General features: G+C 43.9%; 1 protein-coding gene across 15 annotated transcripts in view; it reads left to right on the top strand.

Annotated features, from left to right (window-relative positions):
• The window catches only part of MEGF11 (multiple EGF like domains 11), a 387,570-nt gene that overhangs the window by 115,229 nt on the left and 255,453 nt on the right, over positions 1–16,888 (top strand). The gene's annotated exons all lie outside the window — the stretch shown is intronic.

Raw genomic sequence — 16,888 nt, 5'->3', positions numbered from 1 at the left:
TTGGATTCATACATTACAATTAAAAAATATCTTCACCCAGAAGGTGCAGAAAAATCAAAGATGCTAATACAATAGTAATCAATAAAATTGAGGGCTGATTTCAGAGCTACTGAGCATCCACCGCTCCTTCAACTTCAGTTAGAATTGTGGGTGCTCAGCATCTCTGAAGGTCAGATCTTTACAGTCTGAGGCCCTGATTCAGGAAATCATTCCAGTTCAGGACAGTACTTCAGCACACACTTAACTTTAAGCACATGCCTAAATCTCAGATAGTTTGCATTAGTGTTAGGTGCCAGATGTTTGCCACATTACTTTAAAAAATAGTAATACTCTGAGTTTCCAACCAAAATATCAGGGCATGATAGCACAGTGTATCTTTCTGGTATAACATTTGTCTACCTGGTTCTTTCTCTTTCTAATGTGTCATGTCCCACACTGGTTTTGTCCATATTCATTTTCAAGAGCTATTTCCACTCTAAAGATCAGGTTCTTCACTGATCCTTAACTGCAGTCATCACAGAACCCACCAAAGGGAATTCCCCTCTTGTTCTAGGAGAGTGACTTAGCTGGAGCAGATTGTGTGGTCTTTATTTTCACTGTTAAAAAAGCTGTATTTTTTAAAATTTCAGAGTAACTAATGTGCATGAATCTATCCGAGCTATCCCAAGGTAAAAACACAGAAGTCCAGGCACATCAGTTTTACCAGGAGGTATACAGCTCTATACACCTTCCAGGGGTTAATCTCAGTGAGTTTATCTCACATTAAAACTGAAGTGCCCGGTCTTCACTATGTTTTACCAAGGGATAGCTCTCACTCATTTATGTGCATTGGTTTCCCTGAAGTGCAAAATACACCCTTTTCAACACTGAAGACAACTTAGGTCCTTCCCATCTCTTCCCCGTCTCATCCACCACCCCGTCTTTGTTGTCTTTAACCATCCTGCCACTTTTTGTTGTGTGTGTGTGTGTGTGTTTTTTAAACATGGTGATCACTACCCTGCTACTGTCACTGGACCCTCTCTCTCCTAGAGGCTTAAAGTATCCTGCTCCCTCCAATGGCAGAATTCCCAAGAAGAGATCAGGGGTCACTGAGAAATTAATCTCATTGAATTCCCTTCCAATGCTGCCTTAATGAGAGGAGGGGGAATAGTCTGGAGACTGGATTCACCCTCCAAACGACACAGATCCCGGGTCCCACTGGGGAAATGAAGCTCCAGCCACTGCAGAAGAGATGCATCTCCACATTGCTTCACTCAGCCAGTCCTTTAAAATCTATTTCATTAGGATTAGTGGGAGTAGATGGCATGTGGCGAGGGGAGACTATATCCCACAGTGTGTATGATGATCAAAAGAAAGTTTGATTAAAAAACAGTGTGTAGATTAAAGGCTAATTGGGTCTTCTTTCATTAATAGCAGCCTTTATTTCTTGCAAAAGTTAAATAGCTTTGTAATTAACAATGACATGCTTAGGCTGCTGAAGGCTGAGTTAAACTCTATTTCTGGCTCTTTCTTGGATTAAAAGCAGGAGAGAAGGCTTTTTTGTTATTTGATCCTTTTCCCCTCTTGTTTGTTGTCCCTTTAAAGAGGAATGTCAGATTCTTTTTTCTCACCTGTTGTGTTGGTATTTCCAGTGTGAATTAGCACTGATATAATCTAGCTTGCTTAGTCTTAACTACTCAAGTAATCCAGAGATGCTTGGCTCTGCCTTTCGTTCGGTGGTGCCTTTTTTCACCCTTCTCATGTCAGTGATGATGATGCACTATGAAAAGTGGTAGATAGGGAGGGGGTCAGATACTTTTCTTTTTTGAATTGTAAGTCCACCCAATTCTGCATTGTCTAGTTGGAGTGAGATCTCTTTGGGACAGGGACCAGTCTTTTTACATGTCTGTAAAATGCATAGAACAGTTCAGAGTGCAGTGTAACACTAATTGCTAATTCAGTGTCCTGTCTCTGCTAGGTTCTCATCTTTAGTTCCTTGAAGTCCCCAAGAAAACTCCCATTGCCTTCAGCAGGAGTGCAAGCTGGCCTCTGTGGCTGGGATCATTTTGTTAGTGATGAATTTGGGATACAATAAATCAAAGGATTGACCTTGTTGCTAAGGAGTTGGACTAACATTGGCAGCTGCTTTGTGACGTTCCTGCTCACGAAACTCTGGCTGAATCGTTTGGTTACAACTTATATGACCCCTCGCTAGTTAAATACTGGTAATTTTTCAACAGAGAGTGCCATTGGGGCTGAATTGTACTGAGCAGAGTGCTGCTTTTCCATTATAGAGGAATGTTTATTAGGAAGTGCATTGAGCCCATCAATCTCATTTTATTGGTGACCTAAGATGGATGCGACTCACGTCCAGAGGTGAAAGGCTAGAGAATTAACCTACTTCAGCATCTTACCATATAGCTTTGGGAATTTAACTTTGAGGGAGGAGTTTGTCTTTGTGGCATTTGCTTTTATTGCCTCACTAGGCAAGATTAAAAAACAAAACAATCAGACATGAAAAGTGCACACTTTTTTCCCCCATTGGTGTCTTAAAAATGGTCCCTACCAGTCTGGGAGTTGTACAAAATGATATCCCCCTCTCTACATATATTTATACGTGACAGAGCTTTCCAGTGAGCTGCCTCTGAAGACAAACTGCATCCTCCGGGTAGTAGATTAGAGCAACTATGATTTAGTATACTTTGTTTGCTAAGGGAAGCTTTTGGCGAAGCAAGTGCATAAACTACAGAATCTTTTTTTGAAACAACAAGGGTTCAAATGCCCTTCAGGAAGGATTTTTAAATTGTACCAACTAGATTAGCATCTGTGGTAAATAAAGCAGCTTTGAATGCTTCCTACTGCTTTAAAAAAGAACGTTACATGGGTCTTTTGTTGTTTTGCCCTTTGAGCAGAGCGTAATTGAGGATTTCCCTTTAAAAAGTGCGGCAGGTGGAAAGAGCCCCTAATTCACTAAATGGACTGCTTTTTGTCTGGGAGACCAGTGCTTTCTTCAGTCTGTCCCTTTTAATCTTTTCTTGCAGATCAGATTTATATAAAGCATCCACAGGAGAAATTTGTCCTAGGTAGCACAAGGGGCAGAGATCCAGGCATTACAAAAGTGTAGGGGAAGGCAGAAAGCACCATATTCTCCCCACCACCCCAACCCTTGTATATTGATCCTTGGCAGGAAAAAAAGTCAAAGGGGACAGGACAATGGAAATTCACTTTTTCTTCATATTTTGGGTTATGGAGTATTTCAATTACCAGATGGCTTTTTATTTTTAATTTTCAAGGCTAGTATTCTGTTTCCATTCACTTTCTCATATCTATCCCTATGCAATGTGACTGGATGGCTCAGAGGTTCGATAATGGCAAATGGAGTTCTTTAGCTTGAGGTTGTTGGTTCAAACCTGACCCAGGTCAGTCGTGTCTGAACCTGGTTGTGTCGTGGTGGTGCTCTCTGGGATGAAGCTAGGTGATCTTAGCTTGCCTCCCGTGGGCAATTATTTGTGTTACAAAACTATTGTCAGTATTACGACTGATTGGCCCCCTTCCTAGCAGTCTTGATAGAGAAACTGTGGATTTCACTGGTGGAATCTCTACTCTGTCAGCCAGAGTGGTGCTCCATCACGGTCCGTTGAGGCACATGAGGATGTTTGTGGTTCTGTCAGTTGCCAGCTCAAGTTGCAACCTTTGAATTCTCTTTCGAGCAATGAAGAATGACATTCCCATCAGACAGAGGACGGGGAGCTGCGCTTGCCAGGTCTGGGGGCAGCCTATGAGCACAGCAGGGCCTGCCTGATTCACTAGAGGAAGTCAAGAAGTCTCTTAAGCCCAACGGCCGCAACTAATCTCTGGTTGCTCAATGCTTATGCCCACAGCTACGATTTCTTCTGTGCTTGCCTTGTTCCCAGCCTTCTTCCAGCCCTGCTCCTGCCCAGTCTGTTCCAGCCCTGCTTCCCTACTGGAGTCCTGGCTTTGGTTCCTGACTTTGGCTCAGACCCTTTGGCTCTGATTACTGGCTGTGACCCCTGGCTTCAGTTTCTTGCTCCTGCTCTGATCACTAGATCTGATTCCAGTTCCAGCTACTAGGCCTGACCACCCACATCTGGGTTCCTGACAGTTATTACAATAGTAAGATAAGGTGGTATTATGTATGAGTGAGTTTTGGAAACGGGTTTTTATCATGATTTTTAAATAGTATATTCCATAACTAATATTTTAAATAATATCAGCGACAAATTGCCATATATAATTTTGTATTCTACTCGTGTGACAATTCATACCTTAGCATTATGCTGGGTTTACAATATTGCATATATGGTGTCATTTTATTTAAAAAAAAAATTATATGAAAATATTGTTGGCGCCATCTGGCCTGATTGTGAAACATCTGTGCAGTAGAAGTAACAATTCTAAAGCTTCCTGCCATCTGGATGAATTCCAGTACTTGCAGTTTGATGCATGTGATGCAACAACGCACTGACACAGCAGTCAAGGGTTCTTATGATGAAATGAAAAATAGTGGTGTCTGTGATCAGTGTAAAAGTCGGACAGTTGAGGAAAACTCTGAATCAGCAGTTTGAACTTCCTGAATAGTCATAGCAGTTGGTTGTATCATGTCAGATTTGTTGATTTCCTCCCCCCCCGGCCCGTGGATCATTAAAATCTTAAATGTTGGCCTGTGATTTTAAATTTCTCTTGGCCAGCAGTCCTGTAACTTAAAGTATATTTTCTAAGGGTATGTCTACACTACGAAATTAGGTTGAATTTATAGAAGTCGGTTTTTTAGAAATCGTTTTTATATATTCGAGTGTGTGTGTCCCCACAGAAAATGCTCTAAGTGCATTATCTCGGCGGAGTGCTTCCACAGTACCAAGGCAAGTGTCGACTTCTGGAGTGTTGCACTGTGGGTAGCTATCCCACAGTTCCCGCAGTCTCCGGAAATGAGATTCAAAAGTTCGCGGTTCTTTTCCTGTCTACCTGGCCAGTGCATCTGAGTTGAGAGTGCTGTCCAGAGTGGTCACAGTGGAGCACTCTGGGATAGCTCCCGGAGGCCAATACCATCGAATTGTGTCCACAGTACCCCAAATTCGACCCGGCAAGGCCGATTTAAGCGCTAATCCACTTGTCAGGGGTGGAGTAAGGAAATAGATTTTAAGAGCCCTTTAAGTCGAAAAAAAGGGCTTCATCGTGTGGACGGGTGCAGGTTTACATCGATTTAACGCTGCCAAATTCGACCTAAAGTCCTAGTGTAGACCAGGGCTATGTCTTAACAGGTTTCAAACAATATTTTTTTCATCTTTGTAGAAATGTGTTATGCCAGTGTTAGTGGTTTTTGTAAGAGCCTTTGTGATATGTTATTCAGGCACCCAGCATTCTGTGCATCAATAATGCCTCATAAATAAATGGAAATGATATAACCATACATAAACACTTTATAGCAGAGAACATATATGCTCTCTCTCTCTGATTTTATAGGTGTGTGTTTCTGTGGGTGTCTGTGTGTACACACACACACACACGGTGTGGAAGGCCATTGTTCCTGTGGCCTTAGTAACTATGGAATTGAAGTGACAATGGGAAACACGTTCTCAGCTCAGAGAGAACACAGTTTGTTTGGAATTCCTCCTTTTATGCCCACTTTCTGTGTAACTTCACACAGATTCTCCTGGGCTGAGTAACAGGGATACACAAGAACTCTCCCCCTCCCCACCAGCCTTCCTAGCTACACACGCCTTTGGAGCAGTGTTCTTAGTTCCTGTCCCTGCTGAGTCTTTCCTCCAAGGGACTAGCTCCCCATTCTCTATCCTTCCTAGCTGGGTCCTGCTCTCTGCAGGCTGGCCCTCCCCCAGCCCCTCTGTATGGGTGCTAAGGAGAATCGCTGTAGAGCGGCTCAGGCAGCTGCCTTGCCCCTTTCAGTCTCTCATTGAGCTCAGGCTGATGTTCCTGTCTCCCAGCATGCCTGGTTCTTGATCACATGCTCCCATCCCTGTGCTTGCTCATTCCCTCTACCTTGGGAGGCAGGCAAGAGTGAGCCCCAGCCCTCTTAAAGGGCCAGCATACCCTGTGATTCAGACAAGGTATGGGGCAACTATTAAGGTAAGGGAGAGTGTGCGGACCTCATTGGTAAAGATGTGTCAGGCTTGATTCTCTTCTCCTTATGCCATTGTAAATTAAGAGTAATTCCCTTGAGGTCAAGGGAGTTACACTAGTGTAAGTGAGAGGATAATGAGGTCCCACCAAGGGAAGGTGATATGGAGAAGATGGGGTGGAAGGAGGACACTTCATGGACATGAAAAGAGAGAGGAGTGAAGGAGAAGAATGTAACAGCAGAAGGGGTGGTGTGAGGCTATAGAAAGTCTCAAAGTTGATAAACATTTAAAGAAAAAATTAAGGCACCCTGGTTATCTGGGAAAAGGAGGTAGAATGACTTGCTATTTCTGTAGAATGACAAGAGAAACACTTTTCTGCATACTCCAGGCTGTAGGCAGGAAATACAACAATCGAAGGACACAACAGGCGGGATCAAGGTTAAACAATGCTCACGCGTGTATTTGGGTTAGCAGCGCTCCAGTGCAGGGGGGGGGGGGGTTGTGGGAAGCAAACATGAAAGAGTCACAGATACAGTCAAATGTGAATTCACTTTCAAAGTCAAATATCCAAGCATATATTTCTTCGGTTTAGTTGCTTAGTTCTAGGTAGCCCTTTAAATGGAGAGTTCCCAAAGACAGGCTGGTGCAAATTGGCATAGTTCCATCAAAGTCAATGGAGTCTGTGTATTGCTTTTGAGGCTTTATGTAACCTTCTCCCTGCTACACTTCTGCTTTAATATCTCTCTGCTCCCCACCTCATTCTTGAGTCTTCTCCCGCTTTCCTCTCCCTCTGTCTTCACTGCTCTTCAGTGGTGTTATGCTGATTTGCTCTAGTGAAGGATCTATACTGAATAAGACAATTACTGGATTATAATGCATGCCATGTGATTATTGAGAAATCATCGTAAGTGATAATTGCCACCAATGCAATCAATTCACGTTTATTATGGGCTTGTCAATCCTCAGTAAGTAACTGAGTTAGTCCAGTCTGTGTCAGTTCCCATTTTTTGCTCCCCTTGCATGAATAATGGTTGTATATGAATCTTCGAATTACAGTTTAATGCAAAGAAGTTTTAAGCTATATTGTTGGCTCTGGCAGCCAGAGCTGCTGTGGTGTTTGTGGCTTGTGGGGCTGACACTCTGCTGCGGGAGGTGCAGCATGTCCGTCCTTCAGCATCCGTGTAGTGCTATCCGGTGCGGAGCAAGGCCGTGATCCATTTGGCATGGGTGGTGCTGCTGATGGTTCTTACCGTGGCCCACATGTTGCAGTCCAAGGCCTAGGTTGCTCGGCCCATAGTCATGCTGATAAGCACCTACTTGCACGAGTAGTTGCATGAGGTGAGTGCAAGCAGCAGGATTCTGGATGTCCCTATGTGGACAAGCTCCCTTGCATCACTGCCTCCTTGCATGCTTGTGTGTGAGGCACTTACCCTTAGTGGGCACGGTGAAACTCCAGAAGATGGCAAACGTTTTCACCCCAAAAAGGAATTGTGACTGTGATGGATAGTCTGGGAGCGTGGAGACATCTTGAAATCCATAAGGTTGAAAAGCAAGAGGGCGTGTGAAATGAAATACATGTTTTAAATTAAAGTTGTTTTCTTAACCACTCCTTTCCGTCCCTCTCTAATGGAATTATTTTCCTCTGCTCTGATGTAGTTTTAGAGCGGGGAGGTGGGAGTGGGGGAGGAGGGGCAGGGAGGAGAGAGAGAAATAGCAAGTAAATCCAGTTAACCTTTAAAAAGCACTCCTAGTGCACATACAAAATCTGAGCTAGCATCTTTTTCACTTTCTCCTATTGTAGTCTCCTCCAGCTGTGACCCTCCCTGACTGGTTCCTTGTTCTTTGTCATACAATAGCTTCCCTGATGTTTAGAGCTATCAGAAGTAGGGGGACAAATCTCAAACAGATTCCCTTGTTGATTCAGAAGAAGAGCTACGGGTAACCTGGGTCAATTTTTTTTTCTTCCCATTTTTGGCTGCCTTATACCTTTTTAAACTCTAACTGAAAATGAATCAATATCACTACAAGGACATTTGACGAGCATATAAAACAGAAGAAAAGTGACATACGACAGTGCCATATCTGATAAAACAGGGTCATCAATAGGACCCTCAGTGAACTTTCATGTGTTTACTTAGTCTTCGTATACATCCGATGAAGTGAGCTGTAGCTCACAGAAGCTTACGCTCAAATAAATTGGTTAGTCTCTAAGGTGCCGCAAGTCCTCCTGTTCTTTTTGCGGATACAGACTAACACGGCTGCTACTCTGAAACTTGTAAGCTCTGTTATTCTAATGGCAACAGAGAACCATTCAGAAAGCTGGTGTGGAACAATCTTTCAGATTTCCCAAGATAATTTAATAACCTATATATGCCACTCTCCACTTCCACCTTAAATGGTGAACACAGAAATCATATACAGTGTTTCCCCTTTACATTACCATTAGGAACTTGCGTGTGAGGAATGATTCTTTTGTCTTATCACTTCCTCTGAATTCCTTACCACAGATCCTGCTGATATTAAGCTTGCTGGGAAGCAGTGACGCCAGATGAGCCTGTCACTTCAAGTATTAAGTCCAAATGGTTCCATACAGTGACATTAGTTATGCTGTGCAATATACTGCATGATGTCTTATGAAAACCACCAGGCTCCTATACAGCTTAATGCAAATAGATTGTATTTTAATTATTAAACAGGCCTTCAAAATGTGTGTGGAACTTAGCAAGTAACCATGGAGGGTGAAATTGTGTCTTAAAAAAAAGTCTGTGATTTAGGAGATGAAGTCCCATTTTCAAAAGTGACTTAGGGACAGATTTGCAGAAGTATTTAGGTGCCTAAAGATGCTTAGTGGGATTTCCAAAAGTGTCTTGGCACTGAACTCCCATTGAAATCAAGGAGCACTAAATTCACTTAAAATCTCAGCAACAAGAATTAAAGATGAGCATAGATAAAGGAAATGTTGACTGCAGGGAGTTTGGATCTGATCTCACTAACTGCTGAAGCCAACAAAAGTTTGCCCTTGGATCGGATTCTGCCTCCCTTCCCCCGTGACTAGTGAGCTCTCAGCATAAGTGACAGAGGTAGAATCTGGCTCAGAAACTTCACTGGGAGCAGGAGCACGTCTCTTGTCTTTATACAGGACTGTAAAGAACCAAACCTACTTTTGCAATAAGAAAAGGAGTACTTGTGGCACCTTAGAGACTAACCAATTTATTAGAGCATAAGCTTTCGTGAGCTACAGCTCACTCTCTCAGATGCATATTGTGGAAACTGCAGCAGGCTTTATATATACACAGAGAATATGAGACTAACCAATTTATTAGAGCATAAGCTTTCGTGAGCTACAGCTCACTTCCTCAGATGCATATCGTGGAAACTGCAGCAGGCTTTATATATACACAGAGAATATGAAACAATACCTACTCCCACCCCACTGTCCTGCTGGTAATAGCTTATCTAAAGGGATCATCAGGTGGGCCATTTCCAGCACAAATCCAGGTTTTCTCACCCTCCACCCCCCCACACAAATTCACTCTCCTGCTGGTGATAGCCCATCCAAAGTGACAACTCTTTACACAATGTGCATGACAATCAAGTTGGGCTATTTCCTGCACAAATCCAGGTTTTCTCACATCCCCCCCATCCCCATACACACACAAACTCACTCTCCTGCTGGTAATAGCTCATCCAAACTGACCACTCTTCAAGTTAAAATCCAAGTTAAACCAGAACATCTGGGGGAGGGCGGGGTAGGAAAAAACAAGAGGAAACAGGCTACCTTGCATAATGACTTAGCCACTCCAAGTCTCTATTTAAGCCTAAATTAATAGTATCCAATTTGCAAATGAATTCCAATTCAGCAGTTTCTCGCTGGAGTCTGGATTTGAAGTTTTTTTGTTTTAAGATAGCGACCTTCATGTCTGTGATTGCGTGACCAGAGAGATTGAAGTGTTCTCCGACTGGTTTATGAATGTTATAATTCTTGACATCTGATTTGTGTCCATTTATTCTTTTATGTAGAGACTGTCCAGTTTGACCAATGTACATGGCAGAGGGGCATTGCTGGCACATGATGGCATATATCACATTGGTGGATGTGCAGGTGAACGAGCCTCTGATAGTGTGGTTGATGTTATTAGGCCCTGTGATGGTGTCCCCTGAATAGATATGTGGGCACAATTGGCAACGGGCTTTGTTGCAAGGATAAGTTCCTGGGTTAGTGGTTCCTGGGTTAGTGGTTAGGCTGTTGTGTGGTATGTGGTTGTTGGTGAGTATTTGCTTCAGGTTGCGGGGCTGTCTGTAGGCAAGGACTGGCCTGTCTCCCAAGATTTGTGAGAGTGTTGGGTCATGGAAAAGAAGCCCTTGAGGAATTCCACCATGATTTCAACAATTTCCATCCCACCACCAACCTCAGCCTGGTCCAGTCCACACAAGAGATCCACTTCCTGGACACTACAGTGCTAATAAACAATGGTCACATAAACACCACCCTATACCGGAAACCTACTGACCGCTATTCCTACCTGCATGCCTCCAGCTTTCACCCTGACCACACCACACGATCCATCGTCTACAGCCAAGCTCTGCGATACAACCGCATTTGCTCCAACCCCTCAGACAGAGACAAACACCTACAAGATCTCTGTCAAGCTTTCTTACAACTACAATACCCACCTGCAGAAGTAAAGAAACAGATTGATAGAGCCAGAAGAGTTCCCAGAAGTTACCTACTACAGGACAGGCCTAACAAAGAAAATAACAGAACGCCACTAGCCGTCACCTTCAGCCCCCAACTAAAACCCCTCCAACGCATTATTAAGGATCTACAACCTATCCTAAAGGATGACCCAACACTCTCACAAATCTTGGGAGACAGGCCAGTCCTTGCCTACAGACAGCCCCGCAACCTGAAGCAAATACTCACCAACAACCACATACCACACAACAGCCTAACCACTAACCCAGGAACCCAGGAACCACTAACCCAGGAACTTATCCTTGCAACAAAGCCCGTTGCCAATTGTGCCCACATATCTATTCAGGGGACACCATCACAGGGCCTAATAACATCAACCACACTATCAGAGGCTCGTTCACCTGCACATCCACCAATGTGATATATGCCATCATGTGCCAGCAATGCCCCTCTGCCATGTACATTGGTCAAACTGGACAGTCTCTACATAAAAGAATAAATGGACACAAATCAGATGTCAAGAATTATAACATTCATAAACCAGTCGGAGAACACTTCAATCTCTCTGGTCACGCAATCACAGACATGAAGGTCGCTATCTTAAAACAAAAAAACTTCAAATCCAGACTCCAGCGAGAAACTGCTGAATTGGAATTCATTTGCAAATTGGATACTATTAATTTAGGCTTAAATAGAGACTTGGAGTGGCTAAGTCATTATGCAAGGTAGCCTGTTTCCTCTTGTTTTTTCCTACCCCGCCCTCCCCCAGATGTTCTGGTTTAACTTGGATTTTAACTTGAAGAGTGGTCAGTTTGGATGAGCTATTACCAGCAGGAGAGTGAGTTTGTGTGTGTATGGGGGTGGGGGGGATGTGAGAACCTGGATTTGTGCAGGAAATAGCCCAACTTGATTGTCATGCACATTGTGTAAAGAGTTGTCACTTTGGATGGGCTATCACCAGCAGGAGAGTGAATTTGTGTGGGGGGGTGGAGGGTGAGAAAACCTGGATTTGTGCTGGAAATGGCCCACCTGATGATCACTTTAGATAAGCTATTACCAGCAGGACAGTGGGGTGGGAGTAGGTATTGTTTCATATTCTCTGTGTATATATAAAGCCTGCTGCAGTTTCCACGATATGCATCTGAGGAAGTGAGCTGTAGCTCACGAAAGCTTATGCTCTAATAAATTGGTTAGTCTCTAAGGTGCCACAAGTCCTCCTTTTCTTTTTGTCAATACAGACTAACACGGCTGTTACTCTGAAACCTGTACTTTTGCAATATGAGCCTGATGTTTTCAAAGGTGCTGAGTACTTGCAGCAGCTCCTGTTGACTTCTCCGGGAATTGTGGGTGCTCAGCATCTATGAGAGCAAACCCCCAAAACAACAATATGTGCTGGTGGGGAGAGTGAAACTAACTGGCCCACTGCTGCTTGCAATGGTGCTCTTGGTGGCCATGCTAGCTTTCAGTGTATTCATATAGTGCTGTAAGTTCTGTGCGTTCAGCATTCATCACTTTGGCCCTGTGGAAGGTAATGGAGCAAAGGAGCAGGAAACTTTAGTAACAAAAAGTAAACTTAAAAATGTGTGATGGGTTGAAATGGCCAGAGGAAGTGACTTCAGGGCACATGTCATTTGTAGGTTTTTAGGGGGAGCCATTTATGAAATTGGTGCTCAGTCGTTTCTGGTTCCCTGCTTGTTTTCAGTCAGGGAACAGGGTGAAATGGGCTAATTGCTCGGAAAGCAGAGCTCTGAAAATCCACATATCTCCATAGCCCATTTTTGTGGCCTGTGGATGGAGGCGGACCCAGATTTTATATCTAAAGCCCTGCAAATCTGCCGATCGCTGCTTTATACCCGTGGAGCACTCCTGTGGATCGTAGATTGGATGCGAATACACATTTTGTATCCACACTGGGCTCTATTGAAAAGCGCCTGTTAGCAATTCTGAACTGAGTGCTGTGTAAAAGAACCCATAAGACATCAAAACAGATGTCCGGTTCTCCTCTCCCCCGTGTGGTTTTACTGTATCTGTAATCAAGATCCACCTAGAGCTAGATCACCATGGAGAAATCTATATTTGCTGCAGGGCCAGGCCTGGTATAAACTCCTCTCTGGACTGCATACAGAGACACTGCCAATGCTTTCCTCTTACAGACTTTTTTCTGTAAGACTGTAGCATTTCACTTTAAATGCACATGTGGTTGTGTCTTGGGACTATACACACTCTGGGGGTTTGGCAGCCAAGGGTTAATGAAGCAATGGTCTGTTCAATCAGAGCTGATTGGCAGCCCCACACAGCAGCTGTGAGGATAAGAGGGCAGGGTGGTGGCCAGAGAGACTGAGAAGGGATTTTTGCAGCAGACTGAGAAGCTTCCAGAAAATCCAACACTCCAGAGGCTGGGGGAGCCTACAGAACAGGAGAGGTAGGCAGGAGCTTAGGGAGCAGCAAGGGACTGCGAAAGGCTGGCTCTGGCTGCGCCAAACGAGGGTCCTGAGCTGGAACCCAATGGAGAGGGCTGGAAACCCATCCCCTACCCACTCCAGCCAGGGGCTTTTGGAGGAAAGGGTCTTAAAGGCAGGAGACCGAGGGCTGATTAGCCCCCACTAGAGCCACGGCTTCTGGCTCCCCACTATCCTAAAGGGAAAGGAGACTACTGAGGTTCTGGCCAGGAGGGCTCTGGTCACAACAAGGTCTTGACAAATGCAAAACGGGGTGTGGTGTTATAAAGGGGGATGGCAGCAGGTTGGTGTACCCCCTGTCTTGCCACAAAAGGGGAGCTAACAGACAAGGCCCCCATATTACAGGTTGGTTATATTGTGGTACATGCAATCCCCTTAATAAATATTTCTTAAAGTCCTCCAGGGAGATTCTGCTTGAAACTTGGAGCATTAGTGATATCATTGGGGAAAAAAAAAATAAAATTGGGGTTGGAAGGTTAAATTTCTCTCAATCTCAGTATTTCAACCATTGATATTTTCACTTTCTAAACCTCACTTTCTTGGATACAGTGGGTAAAGAGACACTGTCAACCTATTTATGCCCAAAGTTTACTGTGCTTTAAAAATACAAATCCCATGTAACATCCCTGATGAATATTACGATTATTTATTTGTATTACTGGAGCACCTAGCAGCCCTGGTCATAGATCAGAACCCCATTATGCTCGGCACTGGACAAACAGAACAAACAGATGGTTTCATGCCCACAATCCAAATTCATAGACTTGGCAAAATCCTGAGGTCTTTACTGCCTCAGTAAGGAATCAGAAACTACCCCAATACCTAGGGAGATGCACATCATGTATGCAGTCTTGAAAAAAGACTCAAGTTTTTTTTAAAAGCAGACCAGCTATCTTCTGCAGCATCTTTGTACAAATACTGTACATAAATAGGCAAAAGTCTGCTCTCAGTTTCCATACAGTAACCAGTGGAAGAACTGCTCTGAAGTTAGAAGAGTTATTGGCAAAACACTGGTGCAAGAAGGATCGGAAACTGTCTGTCCACATTCACAGGTTTCAGATTTTTGGGGGTCTTTTGCAACCTAAATCTAGCCACTTCCACACTCCTTTTAAAAACAATGTATAAAAGTTACCTTTATGTAAATACTACATAAGATTTACCTCCCTTTCAAGGGGGCCAACACAGGTTGACCAGAATCTCAGTAACTTCTGACAATATATGTAGAGGGAAAAGAAGTCTCTGTCTCCAAAGGCTTTTTTCTGGTTTGGAGTGAGTGCATGGATTATGGGTCATGAATCAGACCACAAATCTGACTCTTGCAATAGTAAATGGTTTCCCTTAACAATTAATTACAAAGGCAAGACAATGGGCCTGAGTCTGCCCTCATTGCACTTGCGCAACCAAGGGTCATCAGTGGAGTCACAGAAGTATTATGTTGATGGCCTGAGATCAGAATCATCCCCAGTAGTTGTACAGTAACATATGTCCTGGATCTCTATTTCAGCTCAATTCCCTAAATAACTTTGAAATGTAGCTAGTATTTTGCCACAGTTTCTTTTAAAGGTGAGACTATTGTATTCATATAAATATTGCATCCCCACTAAGGTTAGTCTAGCTCTCTGAAAACACTGTAGCATGATCTTCAAACAAATTGCCCCTCTGTCCCTGATCTCATCGGTATGACCTCCATTTGCAGTGTGTGGACTCATCTGAAATGAAATCTGATTTTGGCCCTGTAGGACACATGTTGTGTAATTGCCCAGCTTCAGTAACAGCTGTAACTTTAGCAGTTTGGCCACATTCACCTATTTTTGGTGGGGGGTGGGGCGGTGAGAGGGAAGGATTTTGTTAGGTTTGTTTGATGGAAGTTGGAATATGACCGAACAAGGATCTCGTTTGAAAAATCAATACTTTCCTCGGTGCACTACAGGACTAAAAGTCATCTAGGGAAATCTGTGGAATTCTATTTTATAGGTCTTGTGTTGTCGTGCAAAGTATGCAAGAAGCATAGCGTGGTCAGGCGTTCTCAATTTGTCTACTTTTGATCTTTTTTTTTGTTGTAGTAATAACATTTTTGTGTACCCATTCTCGCTCTCACACACAATACACACATTCTGCCTATGAAAATCAATCGGCAGTGCAGCGATGTCACTTACGGACAGAAAATATGATTTTCATGGGAAGAGGGCCATAATTCATGGCAAGCCAGCAATCAGGGAATTATGGACATGTGACAGTGTTTTGGGATACAAAAAATACGTTTCACCGGGGCTAGGTTGAATGATAGATTGAATTTGTGCCACAGGGGAATTCACTTAATATCCTGGGTTCGTAACTTTTAGCAAAATGTGCAAGCAGTGCAATTCTGAAGTGATTTCTAGATTCCCCAAGGCTGCATAGCTTTGAGACTGCATTTGAACATTTAGGGCCAAGTTCTGCCTATGTCCCTGTCACCATGGCTCCAATTGCACATCTAAGGGCAGAAATTGGCCCTTGTAATTGATGTTATAATTGCTTTTTGATAGTAGCCCATTTACTCTGGCATTGTCTTACATGCTTCCTTTATCACAATTTAAATCAGACAGGCACAAGACCAGTGTCGGAATGTAGAACGTCTCAGCGTTATTTCAGTAATCGGAATAAACCAGGGCTGATCATAAATCAGAGCAGGGTGTTGGAAAATAACCGAGCTGAACTGGCTAGTGCGAGGCCCTGCTGTCTAGGAATGGAATCTCCCTTCAGCTGCAGGGTTCTGTGTGGCCCTGCCCGTACACGATAGAAGTACTTACCTGACCGTCTAGAAATCGGCTCCTGCTTCATCTGAAGGCCTTTGTATGCTCCTACCTCTGTATGTGATGGAAGTGCTCACTTCTCTCTGACATCCCATTTTTAGCCACAGGAGGGATGTTGTGTGTGTTGGATATATTACCACTTCTAGCTGTGTTCTTGGCAGCTGGGACTCCTCTCCCACTCAAAGCCATCCCCTGGGCCACCTCTGCTCGCAGGGCTCCGCCCTCACTTAAAACTGCCCTCCCCAACTAAGCCCTTGAAGGAAGGCACCAGTCTGGACACCACCTGCTCTCCCCCAGGAGTCAGTTCTTGCAGGCACAGCAGCCCCTGCTTGCTCAGGGTGTGAGGGTGGTTTCGCCGTGCCTGTGCCTGTGTGAGTGAATCAAGTTCAACCTGTGCAGATTATATCAGGGAGATACATGGTGCAGATCATGCTGCTTGTTGGGGACACCTTCCCTTCCTCCATCAGGTGCTGCTGCTTCTCCATGTCCTGGCAAGATGCCCCAGAAACTCCTTAGCTAGGTAGCAGCTCCTCTTGCTCTTCCTAATTCAGATTCCATAGCCTGGTGAGATCTTACTTCAGCTCAGGAGGAGGGAGAGTTGCATTTCCCCCAATCCTAGGAGCGTGGGCAGCTCTCCTGCTTTTAGCAGAGCAGGAAGAGTTGCTTTCCCCTCTGGACCTCATTCAGGCAATACTCCTATTGACGTCAGAGTTTTGCTGGAGTGAGGCCAGCAGGATCAAATCCTTCAAAATCAATAATTTGCAGCAGACAGCACAAGTGAGAAGTGTTAAATATTTCTATATTGCTCAGAAAATACAATTCGTTACCTCACAACAGCTACACATCCAATACCATTCATAGGTAAAA

The sequence above is a fragment of the Lepidochelys kempii genome, chromosome 10 (assembly GCF_965140265.1).
Source record: "Lepidochelys kempii isolate rLepKem1 chromosome 10, rLepKem1.hap2, whole genome shotgun sequence".
Taxonomy (NCBI): domain Eukaryota; kingdom Metazoa; phylum Chordata; order Testudines; family Cheloniidae; genus Lepidochelys; species Lepidochelys kempii.
The sequence above is the reverse complement of the archived record's forward strand: the minus strand, read 5'-3'. Positions and strand labels throughout refer to the sequence as shown.